The sequence below is a fragment of the Macrobrachium rosenbergii genome, chromosome 3, assembly GCF_040412425.1.
Source record: "Macrobrachium rosenbergii isolate ZJJX-2024 chromosome 3, ASM4041242v1, whole genome shotgun sequence".
Classification (NCBI taxonomy): domain Eukaryota; kingdom Metazoa; phylum Arthropoda; class Malacostraca; order Decapoda; family Palaemonidae; genus Macrobrachium; species Macrobrachium rosenbergii.
Window position 1 is genome coordinate 85,924,971 of NC_089743.1, and position 15,000 is coordinate 85,939,970.

Sequence of the window (15,000 nt, forward strand, 5' to 3'; positions counted from 1 at the left end):
TGCCTGATCGTTTTCTATCACTCCCTCAGGTTGGTGTTCGTACCACTTATTACTGCAGGCTAGCTGGTGTTTCTTGCACAGGCTCCAGTGGAGATCTTTTGCTACTGAATCATGCCTCTTTTTGTACTGGTTCTGTGCAAGCGCCGGACATTCGCTTGTTATGTGACTTATGGTCTCGTCCTCCAAATTGTACTTCCTGCATATGGGTGAGATGTTATTGCCATCCATTGTTCTTTGAACATATCTGGTTCTTAGGGCCTGATCTTGTGCCGCTGTTAGCATTCCTTCTGTTTCCTTCTTGAGTTCTCCCCTCTGTAGCCATTGGCATGTTTCATCGCTGGCCAGTCCTTATAGTCCGTCTCATGTACTGTCCATGCATTGGTTTGTTGTACCATTCCTCTGTTCTGTTTTTCATTCTCTTGTCTCCGCATATTTCTGGGTCTTCATCTAATTTTATCAGTCCTTCTCCCCATGCACTCCTTAGCCACTCGTCTTCACTGGTTTTCAGATATTGCCCCAGTGCTCTGCTCTCAATGTTGACGCAGTCCTCTACGCTTAGTAGACCTCTCCCTCCTTCCTTTCGTTTTATGTATAGTTTGTCTGTATTTGCTGTTGGGTGTAGTGCTTTGTGTATTGTCACGTGTTTCCTAGTTTCCTGGTCTATGCTGCGGAGTTCAGCCTTCGTCCACTCCACTACTCCTGCACTGTATCTGATTACTTGTACTGCCCATGTGTTTATGGCTTTCGTCATGTTTCCAGCATTGAGTTTTGACTTGAGTATCACCTCAAGTCTCTACATATACTGTTATTATTATTATTATTATTATTATTATTATTATTATTATTATTATTATTATTATTATTGATAAAAATCTCATAAATGCTTCTTCTTCTTTCGACCTTATTAATTCCACTGTATAGCAGGGTCGGCCGCTCGAGTCAACTTTCTCCATCTATTTCTGTTCCTTGCTATCTGCTTCCCCCAGTCCCACCTCACCCATATCTCTCCTCACCACACCCATCCATCTGACCCGCTGACACCCTACACTCCTCGTCCCCATCACTGGCATGTTCTTAGCTCTCTTGATTGGTTCCGCCTCCTCTCTTCTTATTACATGGCCTTCTCCTTAAAAAGATCTCATACTGAACAGAACTTAACATAAGCCCATATCAGAGCCGTCACCAGCCTCTTGCGCACACACTTTTCAAGGATATAAAGTTAAGATTATTTAACAGAATTGAATCCGTGGAGAGGTTTATGAAAAAATGTGGAAATATTTATGGTATCACAAGAATCATCAAGGCATGAAGAGAAATATATATGGAAAGCTGCAAAGTATTTCAAGATTTTTCAGTCATCTGCGTTGCCTCTTCAGACACCTTGTTTCTTGACTTCGTTCGTTGCCTTGCTCAGGGAAATCAGCGCCCGATGTAAATGATTTTATTTCTAGCAGTGGTTTCGTCTATTAAAATGTCTTTGTCAAATGGTAGAGCATAACCATGAAATTAAATTAGTACGTTTGCACAATTTACCAATCCCAGCATGCAACGCTAGGGATTTTAATTCCCGAGAATAACATGAAATTCAAATTTGTTGGAACTGTTGTCAGACATTTCTGTCTATCAAAGAGTCATTTGGATGAGTAATGAAATGCTTCTATCTGAAATGAGTCAAACAATATTATACAAAAGGAAGGTAAAACAAGGTTGAGTCAGGGTGAGGCATTAGTTATGATTATAAAAGTGAAAATCCCTATTCAGAGAGAGAGAGACAGGGACACAACAGACATCCAACCGATCGGCCTCTGAACTGCTTGTTTCGATACAGTAGATATCGCTAAGGTAGATGCTACTATAGTGAGTATTCCCCAACCTACTTCTTTGAAGAGTATATCTTAGTTTAACCAGACCACTGAGCTGATTCAGTCTGTGGCAATAAGTAACTAAATAAATAGGTAGACAGAAAAGAAGAAAAAAAAAAAGTTTATCATCTATCACTGAAGGAGTCATCGAACCCGACCAACAGAGTTCAAAAAAAACCTCCTCAGGAAAAAAACAAGTTGGTCGGATTAGAAGACTTCATCTCAACTGGCAATAAGTAACTAAAAAAAATCACATTAAAAATAAGTCATCTATCACTGAAATCGCCCCAAAAATGAAAAAAAAATAAACAAATAAATATAAAAAATAAGTCAATAAATGAATGAAAAAATAAACAAATAAATAAACACAGGACAAGACAAGGCACTTATATCAAGGAGAAAAGGAATCTGAACTCTATTAAAACTTGTAAGGGGTTATTATAAAGCAGTCACAGAAGAAACAGGACTTCTAATTTGACTAAATTAAAAATGCTTCGTGAAGTAATACTCCTTCTAAAAAGCAATCAAAGGTAAAGCTAAGTGAAAAAATAAATTTTGTGTTATCCTAAACATTCTGTAATTAGATTTACGCAATCAGCTTCTTTCTGACGATTGCGTAATTCTAATTACAGAATGTTTAGGATAACACAAAATTTATTTTTTCACTTAGCTTTACCTTTGATTGCTTTTTAGAAGCAGTATTACTTCACGAAGCATTTTTAATTTAGTTAAATTAGAGGTCTTGTTTCTTCTGTGACTGCTTTATAATAACGCCTTACAAGTTTTAATAGGGTTCAGATTCCTTTTCTCCTTGATATAAGTTCCTTGTCTTGTCCTGTGTTTATTTAATTGTTTATTTTTTCATGATTTTCTTGATTTTTTTTATTCATTTTCATGTAATTATATTTTCATCACGACTACTTAAACTTAATTGTACCTGCCTACTAACTTATCAAGTCACCAAGTATTAGTAACTTAATGAATTGTTAACAAAGTTTCCAGCAAGTAAGTTTTTAAATTTTTTTTTTTGTTATAGGAAAATAAGCGGGTTCACGATCTCAACATAAAATGGAATTATGAAATTTATCAGGTACTCTTGTCTTTTTCACTTTTACTATCGAGTTTATTTAAGAAATCGCTGTGAGCTCTACTCTGTTCTTTATTCGTTTTGATCAAGAATTTATTCGGTTGAAATATTTCTATCACACTCATTCCCAAATAAAATTATTTCGAGTTTTACTCCTTAACACGAGTTCTTCGAGACAGCTTTTATTTATTAAATTAATTGTTTTCTTTCTCCCATCCAAATATTCCTTAACTATCCTCCATTACTAAAGGTATTACGAGGAACTATAGAGCACAAACAACTATTTTACATATAAATAAATATGAAAATTATTGCCTGTCAAAAAAAAAAAAAAAAAATTGACTTTATACCAAATACTATAGCTGGAGAAAAGCATTTACGATCCTTGTCAGTGTGTGAGGAAAACTCTAAAACTCAAAGCAGAAAGAAATGCGAAATATTTCTTCTCACAGGAGCAAAAGAATTACCTAGAACAAAATTTTTACCGAGATAATTTAACTTTAAAATTAACAAATCAAAGATTTCTTATTACAAGTAAGTTCACAGGTAGCTGGTGCTCTCGAGAAAACAACAACAGGTTAATTACCAACCTTTCGGCGATCTCTCCAGGGAAACAAGTATTTCTTAGTAAAATCTATTCAAGTGTATTTCAGCTCAAAGAGCTCGTCACACGCATCTTTGTGTATGGCATTTTTGATGTCGCTCGGGAATTTGCTGTTTGGTATTGCCAATACTTTTACCTCTTTTTTTATTTTTCTTGACTAACTTGAGGAAAGAAATGTTTTTTTTTTACTAACCTCACAAACATTAAAAGCTTAAAGGATATTTAAAGCCCCCAACATAGGCAAACCATGCTTAAATAAGAAATCTCTGAGATATAACGCAAAGTAAAGACGTGTTCGGATTATACAATCGTCGATACACAAATCAACACGCACATACACAACGCGCGCGGAGTTTATGCTATCTTCCAAATGGTTCGACCTTCCCTGGCAATATCTGCCGTTGTCCCTCCTTCCATTTGGGGATGAATAAATAGGCTTCCTCGACAAACACCTGAACTGTTCTTATCTTATCATTACTGGCTGGCTATTTGCGAGGCTGTTGTGAGTGCCGGATTTAGGTTACGGTGTAGTCCCGGCGCTTTGGTATCGTTATCTTCATTCTTTATCGTTTTGTTTTGCTTTGTTTCTAAGCGTCTTTTTCTTTTCTTTTTTAGATATTCTTACGCAAAGGAAAGGCGATCTTATTGATATATGAGGTACTTTACGAATAACTGGTAGAAAAAGTATGTGATGTACTTTGTTTTTAGCTCACGCTACCACACGCTATAGATGTGCCGTTGTGAGTAAGATGAAGCCCTCTCTCTCTCTCTCTCTCTCTCTCTCTCTCTCTCTCTCTCTCTCTCTCTCTCTCTCTCTCAACGTTGTATCATCCACAGACAGCAATATATATGTATATATATACATATCTGATAGCATATATATATATATATATTGTGTGTATGTATATACATATATATATATATATATATATATATATATATATATATATATATATATATATATATATATATATATATATATATATATATATATATATATATGATTTATATATATAATATGATTTAAAATGGAATTCTTCATAGGATATAGTTTTCACAATTGTAAATTTACCTCTCTGTACTTGATAAGAATAAATACGAAAACTACACTACTCACACAATATAAAGAGCGTAAGAATATTAATACCATATGCGCACATTCTCCCATTTGGCGATCCCTTCTACTTCTGACAAGGATAATATTATAATTTACTCTCTCTCTCTCTCTCTCTCTCTCTCTCTCTCTCTCTCTCTCTCTCTCTCTCTCTCTCTGTCTCGTTTACTGTGATAGGAGATTAGATACCACCCACATTTTCTCGATAATCATAGTGAATATAAATGAATACACAGGTCTGGAAGAAACTGTTAAAGAAAATGCTATCTTTTCTGACTATACCCATTGAAAGTTTCACAGTAGTTTTGGAAGGAGAGCTACAAGACAATGGAGGACAACAACAAGTTATGAATATAACAAACAAATATACGAACGATTAAGGCGAGCTTGAACTACCTACTGTTGACTGAAGATTCAACTCCAGACAAGTTTTATATTAAGGGAGGGAAAAATTTTGTACGGAAGTTAACAAGTTACACAATCTTGTCAGATTGAAAAGGTCACATTAGGCAGAAGGAACCTGCGATCTACCTTGATTTTCCACTTGTATTCCTTTGTAAATTCAATTTCATGCGAATTGCATTTATCAGTAGTATAAAAAACTTCTTTCAAAACTCTCCCCGCAAAAAAGGTGAAACGAAAATAACTGTTATTGCAAGATCTCCTGGAAGATATTTTATGAAAGTACAATATTTAAAAAATCGTTGTGAGATCACGAATAATAATAATAATAATAATAATAATAATAATAATAATACTCTTTATTGCGGCTCCAGGCCATATACACGGAAGATACAAATACAATGCATACAGTCTAGATACATAATGTAACATGACAAAAATAATTATCGGCAGTATCTATTCTTGCCTGAACCCTAAATAATAACAAACATTCGTAAGCACTGACAAATAATAAACAGATAAGATTATGGAATAATCAAGACATCCCGCATCTTCTTAAACAAGTTCAAAGCATTATTCTACCGACATCTCTCTTCCTTCTCACCAGGCAATATTTAACTGGATGCAATATCATATTATAAGTAAATACCCAAGCTTTTAAAAGGACTATTTCTATCCAAAGACTCCTCCTGATTTTAAAGATACTCTATCTTTTTTTTTTAAGGTAGATATATAAATGCCAGCAAAAACGAGCGCCTGTAACATTATACCGAATTCTTTGTAGCCGACGATACAAAGGCAGCCAGGTAGAAAGGGCGAGAGAGGCCCAGGGAATGGGAGATCCGTTCATCCTATCTCGTTCCTCCTTCATAAAGGAGTCGTAAGGTCTACGAAATTCGGTTTTAGAACGATTCCGGGAAACTCTGAAGATTATTTCAGATACCGAGGAGGCTCAGTATGCCGCGACTCTAAAGGCTGGAAAGGATCTGACAAAGAATACAGGATCTGTTTCAACAATGGAAAGAGAATTTTGCTTGGGCGGATTCTTGGTTTCACGAAGCTAAGATCACAGGCAGAGAGAAAAGGTATCTTCTGGAGGCTAGATAATGCAAGTATTCAAGTTTTGTTCTTTATGACCAATGAATCATAGTTATCTAGCGGGGTGGCAGTCATGGATACTGAATTAAAGATAATAACGAGAAACTTGTGGTTAGAAGAGTCTGTAGATTCTTCTAAGGAACAGGTCACTGAACTGACTTAAAATTGTAAGAAAATTAGAAGGGCAGATGTGTTGGTCATGATCTAGAATAACACGTCTTCTGGTCTACTCGGTATCGTCGGTTTGTGGTTATTACTTAGCCATTAATACTAGGAAAAAATTTATATTTCGCATTGAAATTATATCGATCAATACTGTAGATTTTATCCAGATAAACACATAGTCTGAAAGCTTCGTTTTATGTCATTCATGCGAAATATATCAAATACGCCTTTTTCTAATGTCTATAAAAATGTATATACCTCGAAATAGTCAGGACCACTTCAACGTTGCCTTTAAATAGTTCCATAGTTCCTCTTTGGATGGGTCGATATCGTAATCGGCTAGCACTCACCTAGGCCCGAGTTCGATTCTCCGGCCGGCCAATGAAGAATTAGAGGGATTTATTTCGGTGATAGAAATTCATTTCTCGCTATAGTGTGGTTCGGATTCCACAATAAGCTGTAGGTCCCGTTGCCAGGTAACCAATTGGTTCTAAGCCACGTAAAATAAGTCTAATCCTTCGGGCCAGCCCTAGGAGAGCTGTCAATCAGCTCAGTGGTCTGGTTAAATTAAGGTATACTTAAAAAGTTCCATATGATAGAAAGGAATAATTTTCTTGTACCGTAGTTCTCCTAGCGGAAGATAACTATGTGAACTCAAAACAATTTTCATCAAAAAAGATGTTTACTCTTTTTTCCACCGATCCCCTCTCTTAATAATTATGGCAGAAAAATCATGCAGAAAAATAGCCGGTTTGTATGTTCAAACAAACAGTATAAAAGCCTGGAAACCTTTTGAATCGATGATTAGTTTAGGTAGGAATATATGCATTTAGATTGGACACTAACAATACCAGTCCAAGGTTGGCGGAGAGAGAATTGCTTATTTATTTTGATAGAAACCACTGAATAGTCAAAACGCGACAACAAACAGTATCTCTTTGGATGTACAGTGGAAATGTTTAAAGTTATTCAGTGTTAATATGAAAGCTATAAAAAAATGTTCATATTTTTATTTCCTGTGATGTGGATGGCTGCATTGCATCGTCTGGTCATACAATGACACAACCACGCACAAACACACACATGCACACACACACATATATATATATATATATATATGTGTTGTGCGTGATTATGTCTGTGTGATCAGACGATGCAATGCAGCTATCCACATTACAAGAAAGAAATATAATATATTGATTTATGCAAAGATTTCACACAAACACGCATACACATGGACACACACACACACACACACACACACACACACACACACACACACACACACACACATATATATATATATATATATATATATATATATATATATATATATTGTCACAAATATATGCTGCTCTCATCTCCCCGTTCTTTTAACATAGGGATCAATTTCCTTTTTAAAGATAGGACAGAAATACTAGGGGAATGGTAGGAACCACAGACCCACTTACAGGGTGGTAGCAGATAGCACTTTTGAGAGAAAAGGTCCAAACAGGTAAACGAATTAGCTTAGTCATATGGGGGATAAGCATTTTACTAAAATGCTATTTCCCTAAAACCTGTATTCCTGTACATTTTTGCATTTTTGGTTTTAATTGTTTTTCAGGACAGTCAGGCGACCGTTCCTCAATTCTTGCCACTTTCATGGCTTGAAGGCATATAGTACAAAACACCATCCAGAAATTAGCCCGGCGAATTTTTTATTTTTCAATTATTTTTCGACTCCAGTCACCTTTTAAAGCAGAGCTTGATCTTTTTTTATGAATATTGGGCCAAATCCCTTTGAAAAACGTTGCCACACTGGTTTCAGGCCACAAGAAAATATTACAAGTCGCCCTCAGTTTTGTTTTAAGACCTATTGGATCAACAGGATTTTGTATAGTGCACATTGCAATCTGGATTTGCCTGGTAAGCCTGAATTTGCAACTGAGTACCAGTGCCTATGTTCTCCCACTAAATCTCTCATTTCTTTTTTTAGAATTCATCTAAAAAGTAAAACCCCTTGACTTAAAAGGATTATGTGTGTACAACATATGAATTAAGTTTTTAATTAGATAATTTTGCTTAGTGATTAAGTAAATCCGCTCAAAATGATTATAGAATAAGCAAGTGAGAGAATCTTTCAATTATTTATGCCTTACCTGGATCATTCTGTTTCCAGGCACATGTTAATTTTAGGTTCCATTCCTGCCATCCTCTCGCTCTGTAAGACTCGACTTATTGTGGCAGGCTATTCTAGGGTGCAACATTTCTAGAAATTTTTATTAGTGTCTAGAGGGGACCCAGAGTCCATTGTGCAAATGGACCCTAGCAGTAATGTATTCATTGTAATCAGAATCAGTATTTTGTGGTACTGTTAAGTCTAGCAACAACTTTCTTTATTGACAGCTAAATCTGTATTCTTTTGATCAAATTGCTTATGTTGTGAGCAATAAAGTCATACCATGTATGGATCAGAGCTTTCAATTGGCGACCTACCATTATTCTAATATGTAATTTTGTATATTTTATGTATTATTTGGTATTCACAGGTCTCTGGTGAGATCGCTGCCTGCATCCTATTAATGACCTAATTAACTCTAATTAATCGTGGACGCTCCATAAAAAAGAATGGCATATAATATTCATGATATATTTCTTATATATATATCTATATATATTTTCCACTTATTTTTTATATACATTATATATAGCATATATAATATATATATTTATATATATATAAATATAAAATATATATATATATAAATATAGAGTGTGTGTCAAGTGTGTGTGTGTGCATGTGTGTGAAATCTTTACAAAAATCAAAATATTATATTTCTTTCACGTGATAATCACTGGTGCACTAGAAAGGAGTAATGTCAGGGCCTATTAATGGGAACAGGCTCGCTTTGAAGGCAGCGGAACGATGATCCTGGTCGCTTTTTCCTAATTTTTTTTTTTTTTGGAAGCGAGTGTGACTGATTGTGAAGACAAAAGACGTGCTGTTGATGGTACTAAGGACATTTTTACATGTGGAGGTCATCCTCTGTTATCAGTTCTTATTTCTATAACCTTCTTTCTTTCTGGTGTATTTTTTTTTAGTCAATCTTTCTAGTTCTTTCAAATCTAAATTCTCTCACCGATATATTTCATTGTTTTCTACCCTATTTTTGCCGTTCCAAGAATCCCTTATTTCCCTAAAGTCCTTATTTACTCTAAGGTTATTGGTCATTTACGTTTACTGAATGAACAACAACTAAACTTTCATGATAGTATATTTGAACCTCGTTTTTTTAAACTAAATGTCTCCTAACACATGAACTTTTCCAATCACTTAACTGTGGTCTGACGTCAATGCATACAGACAAAAAAATACAAGATGGTAAAAAAAGAACAGGTATTATTCAAATGACAATTTTACACAAACGGCAGTTTATAATTACACTGTAAAATTATACTCGCGTTATGTCATCAAGTCTGCCTGATGTAATTTATGCTATTTGGGAACTTGATTATAAAACGTTGGGAGCTGAAACTGTATCACGTTATGAGACAAATCTGATTAATTTGTCCGATGGGTCAGAGGGTTTAAAATATGTATTTTTCTTTTATTTCACTTTTTCATTTTATTTTGCTTATGGATGTCTTCTGCGTTTGGGTTGAACATATTGTGTCCACCGGTTAATCAACAACGGATAAATGGATATCGGGAATGTTATGAGTTTGATGATTATTTATTATTATTACCCTTGTTAAAGAGCTGTACTTTTAATTCGGTCTATCTAGGTGTCTGTCTAAAAATCTGCCTGGTTCTTTATGAATATTTCTAAAAAAATTCAGGAAGATATTTTGTTCAACAGTTATTTGTAAAAGTATAACGAAAGAGGCTGATAAGGATGAGTTCAACACGTATTTGCAGGGACTGACATGTTGGCAGAAATGCAGTGTTATGGCGACTCCTCATCAGTTGATTACTTTCTCAATTAACCGCAATGAAGATATAACTATTATTCTCCATCTAATTCCGAGGTGAATTCAGACTCTATTGTAAGTCACCTGTAAGATAAATTTGAAATGTCATAACGTCGAGTTTTTACCTACTAACACTTGACTTTATAGTTTCCACCTTAAAGATAGATCAGTTCAAATCAACTTAACGGCACCAACTTTGGATTGTGTACTGAAAAAAAAGAACAATTTCTGATGTTTGACTCAGGTATATTGTTATATTAGAAAAACCTAAGGCTCATTACTTCATTGCCATCCCAATCTTGCTTTGTAAGACTCTTCTTATTGCGGCAGGTTATTGAAAATTGCAAGCAACAATAAAATAGCCAGTGATAGAAGTCACTAGAGGGGAGTTGATTTCTGCAATGATGAGACTGTAGAAGATAATGTATTTTAAACATTAGATATTTAAGGTTATAATCTCTCAGAAATGTCATTGGTTTTTTTTTTACTAAAGATAGATCTGCATTTTGATGCTGTATAATTTCTCGGACGTCCATTTTTTCAATTTAAGAGTTGTATGGATCAACAGATTCATGACTATACCTTTTTACATGTAATTTGCCCTTTCGTTTGTTATTATCATATCCAACGGATTTAGATGGATGAGCGCGTTCTAAAGAAAGACTGCATCCTTTTAATGATCCTGTTCAATTAAAATTGATAGTGGACAACTTCAAATACTGATCAATATATATAAAAACCTATATATATCTATAAAAAAAAAAAAAAAAATTACATGAATCGTGTTGCACTGTTTTAATTTTCTACAAAAATCAAAACTATTATATTTCTTTGTCTGTCCGATAATCACTTTTTCTGTCCGCATTAGAAAGCACCTCTTCTGTCCGCCCTTAGATGGGAAAAACTACCCAGGCTGAGGGCATTGCTATGTTAATCATCCACCCACCAATCATCAAGCTTTTTCCAAATTTTTTTTTCTTTTTTCAGTAGTTTTATTTTATTCCGAAGACCACCGAAAGATAGATTTATTTTGGTGGTACTAAGGACATTTTTACGTGGAGGCTGTTCAGAAAACTCGTTCTTATTTTTTAACTTGTTACTTTTGTGTATTTTTTTAGTTATATTGGTAGTTCAATAAATGAAGTTCTAGTGATATATTTCATTAAAACCAAACTTTTTTTGTTCCAAGGCCTTTATCTGCTATCTTAAATAGTTAAGCTATTTATCTATAAATATTTTCAAGGGTTATATGTTAAGAATGAAATAATTTAAGCGTATAACACAGATTATTTTTAATAGTTCTAGTAAACATTGGACCTACTGACTGAACACTGGCATGAACATTTTAAACCAATCATTTCCAAATAGTGAATAACAATATTTCAGTAATTGCTAACAGATGAAAAAATGAAAGTACCTTTAGATGAAGGTAAAAAAAAACAAAGGTATTATTCAAATGATATTTTTTACGACATAAACAATAATTTGATTTTACACTGTAAAATTATATCGTTTCATAGTCATCAAACATTGCCAACGTGTCACATTTTTCTCCTGAAATTGAACTTGATTATAAAACGTATTTCTGAAACTTGAATCTCTTTGGTTAGTGAGACAAATCCTGATTAATTTGTCCGATGGGCAGAGGGTCTTGAGTAAGTATGCTAGTTTTCTTTTCAACCCACCTTTTTCATTTTATTTTGCCATTTCAATTAAATGTTTCCATTTCCGTCGGCGTTGAGAGATAGTTGCCATAGCAACAGGTTAATCAACAACGGATAAATGGATATGGAATTTTACACCAGAGTTTGATGATTTTTATTATTATCTTACTTTCCGGAAGTTTAAAGAGCTGTACGGCCCTTTCGGTCTATCAGGTGTCTTCTAAAATCTGGTTTTGGACCTGGAAATTTCTGAAAAAAATTCATTATATATATTTTGTTTTTGAGTTATTTGTAAAAGTATAACGAAAGAGGCTGATAGGATGAGTTCATATATATATATTTGCAGGATATGACATGTTGGCAGAAATGCAGAGCGTTATGGCGATCCTATATCAGTTGATTAAATCCTCATTTAACCGCATTATAAAGATATGGTGATTATTCTCCACTTTTTAAAGTGCTGGTGACAGTTTCAGAATTGTGACAAACTCCATCTTTAAGTTAAATTTACCATAGAACATGAAAACGTCGAGCTTTTTTATCTAGACGTGTTACAATCACTAGACGCAAGCCTTCTCCACTTTGTAGTTTCTACCTTAAAGAAGACCAGTTCAAATACAGGTCTTGGTGAAAATTTTCATAGTTCATGTTTTTACGAAAGCTTAATATTCCTGATGCTTAGTTATTGTCAGGGCCTTTTCTCTAACTTCAGACTGGAAATTTCATAATGGGTTGAGTTCCCAAACGAAAATATTTTCAGAATAACCCCTCTGAAACTTTTATTTGAGAAATAAAATCAAACAACTTTGGAATAATAAATTTCAGCCAAATCTTTTACCTAAGTACCTAAACTTAATTAGAAGTTTCTTTTTTTATAAATAGATAAAATTTTTAACTACTTTAGGGCAATTTTAAAGAAATACTTTTTTACAGATGGTCTGCATTTTGTAAGATGTAATCTCGGGACTAGACGTCCATTTTTTTCCAAAAGAATGCTGAAATGCAACAGATTCATGACTATATTTTAGCCATAGAACGAGTGTGCATTGAGTTTGAAGAAGTTTTCTAACATATGCATCCTAAACAGTGTAAATCTTTTAGATGGATGAACGATTTTGAAAGAAAGACTGCAAGCTTTTGATAAAATCCTGTCTCTATATCCTCAGTAGTTGACCATCAAACAACTGGTTCCATCTTTGAAATCACTGCCCCTCAACAGTTTAAAGATGTTTCTTCGTCCTTTTGGCAAAAACAAAATGATTTTTACTGAGTCTCATTGTTGACTTTTTAATTCTTCTTATTTTTGTAAAACTGATGGTGTGCCATGCTTTGAAACGGTGGCTAGTGAAGCACTTTTTCTGTCATCACCTCCTGTTTGTACTTCGTATCCGATCTTAAAAGTCAACACTTTCCCGATTACTTACGAGGGAGCTATGTACGTCAGACATACTCTCCTATCGCCGCCTGGAATCATTCCAGAGGAAACGGGAGAGCTGAATTGCATTCGGAATTCCTTTTGTATTGCCAAGTCAGCCGCGTTATTCCTAATTTTCTCAAGTTCAAGCTCTATCGGAAATCCCTTCGTTATTCTGCTTTTTTATCGAAAACGATGAAGTTACTGGAGATGGAACTACGAAGTACAGGGAAAGACTGTCCAGAAGCACAAACAAACAGCTGAAATGCTGTTTGACACTACACTGAAGTTCATTGTCATTTTTAGAATTGCCTTCTTTAATATATATATATATATATATATATATACATATATATATATATATATATATATATATATATATATATATATTATATACATACATACACACATACATATATATATATATATATATATATATATATATATATATATATATATATATATATATGAGTTATCATTAATTAAACTTTGGAATATATATACATTTCATACATATAGTGAATAACAATATTTCAGTAATTGCTAACAGATGATAATGATGATTCATGAAAGTACCTTTACCGATACCGAAGAAATACGTAAATCATTAAAAACAAAGATTATATGATATATATAAATATATATATATATATATTTACCGTGGCCAGTTTAAACCACTAATACACTTTTTCTCAAAATGCCTTTCAATACTCGTATAGAAGTCTGCAACGTGTGGAATCATTTCTCCAAAATTAGCCTAAAATGTATCAAGTATTTCAAGGGGGAACTTGAATAAACACTGGTAAAACCTCTGCATACGATAAACTTCAGGCAGAAATAACACCTGCAACACTCTAATACATAAACATCTAAAAACACAGTACCTTTATAAAATACCTGAACAACTGCATTAAATTCGCCATTTAACACATCCACACTTACGCAGGGCCCAGAAAGTAAAAAAGCCAAAGCAACAGGTAACAACACATAACACTCAGTAAACCACAAATCTGGGTCTTCAATGACCTGTTTGTCGTGATCTTCAATAATTTCAAGTTTGTTGCGTCTGGAGCCCTTTCCAGTGGGATGTGATCAGGGTCTTCTAACTGCAATAATGGTTTTGCCGTGATCTTGTAAACTGATGACTTCACCATGAAAAATCACATATACCCTACCAGACTGTAGTGAGTCACTCTGATATACTAAGCCATAAGAAATGCTCATTATATATATATTATATATAATATGGATATAATTAGAAGAACATGTGTAAAAAATTTCCATCATCGTAAGGCAAATTAATTCAAGGCTAACCATGATCACAGGGCAATTAATCAAAGGCCAGTCTCGTGAAAACAATTAATCAAAGGCTATTGAATGAGCATGCAAGCAACACATCACATTTAAGGCATGGGGGCCAAATGAGCTATCCAAGGTTTAAGAAAAAAGCTAGTGATCCATAAGGTATCAATTAATCCAAGGCATGACAAATAAGCATCCAACAGTAATAAAAGGCTGAGTGATCCATCAATAATTTCAATGTTAAACTAGCCATGATCCGTAAGGCATCGAAAACCAAAAGGCTGGAAGTGATCGCAAGGCATCAGCAATAATTCCAAAATTCCATGATCTTAAG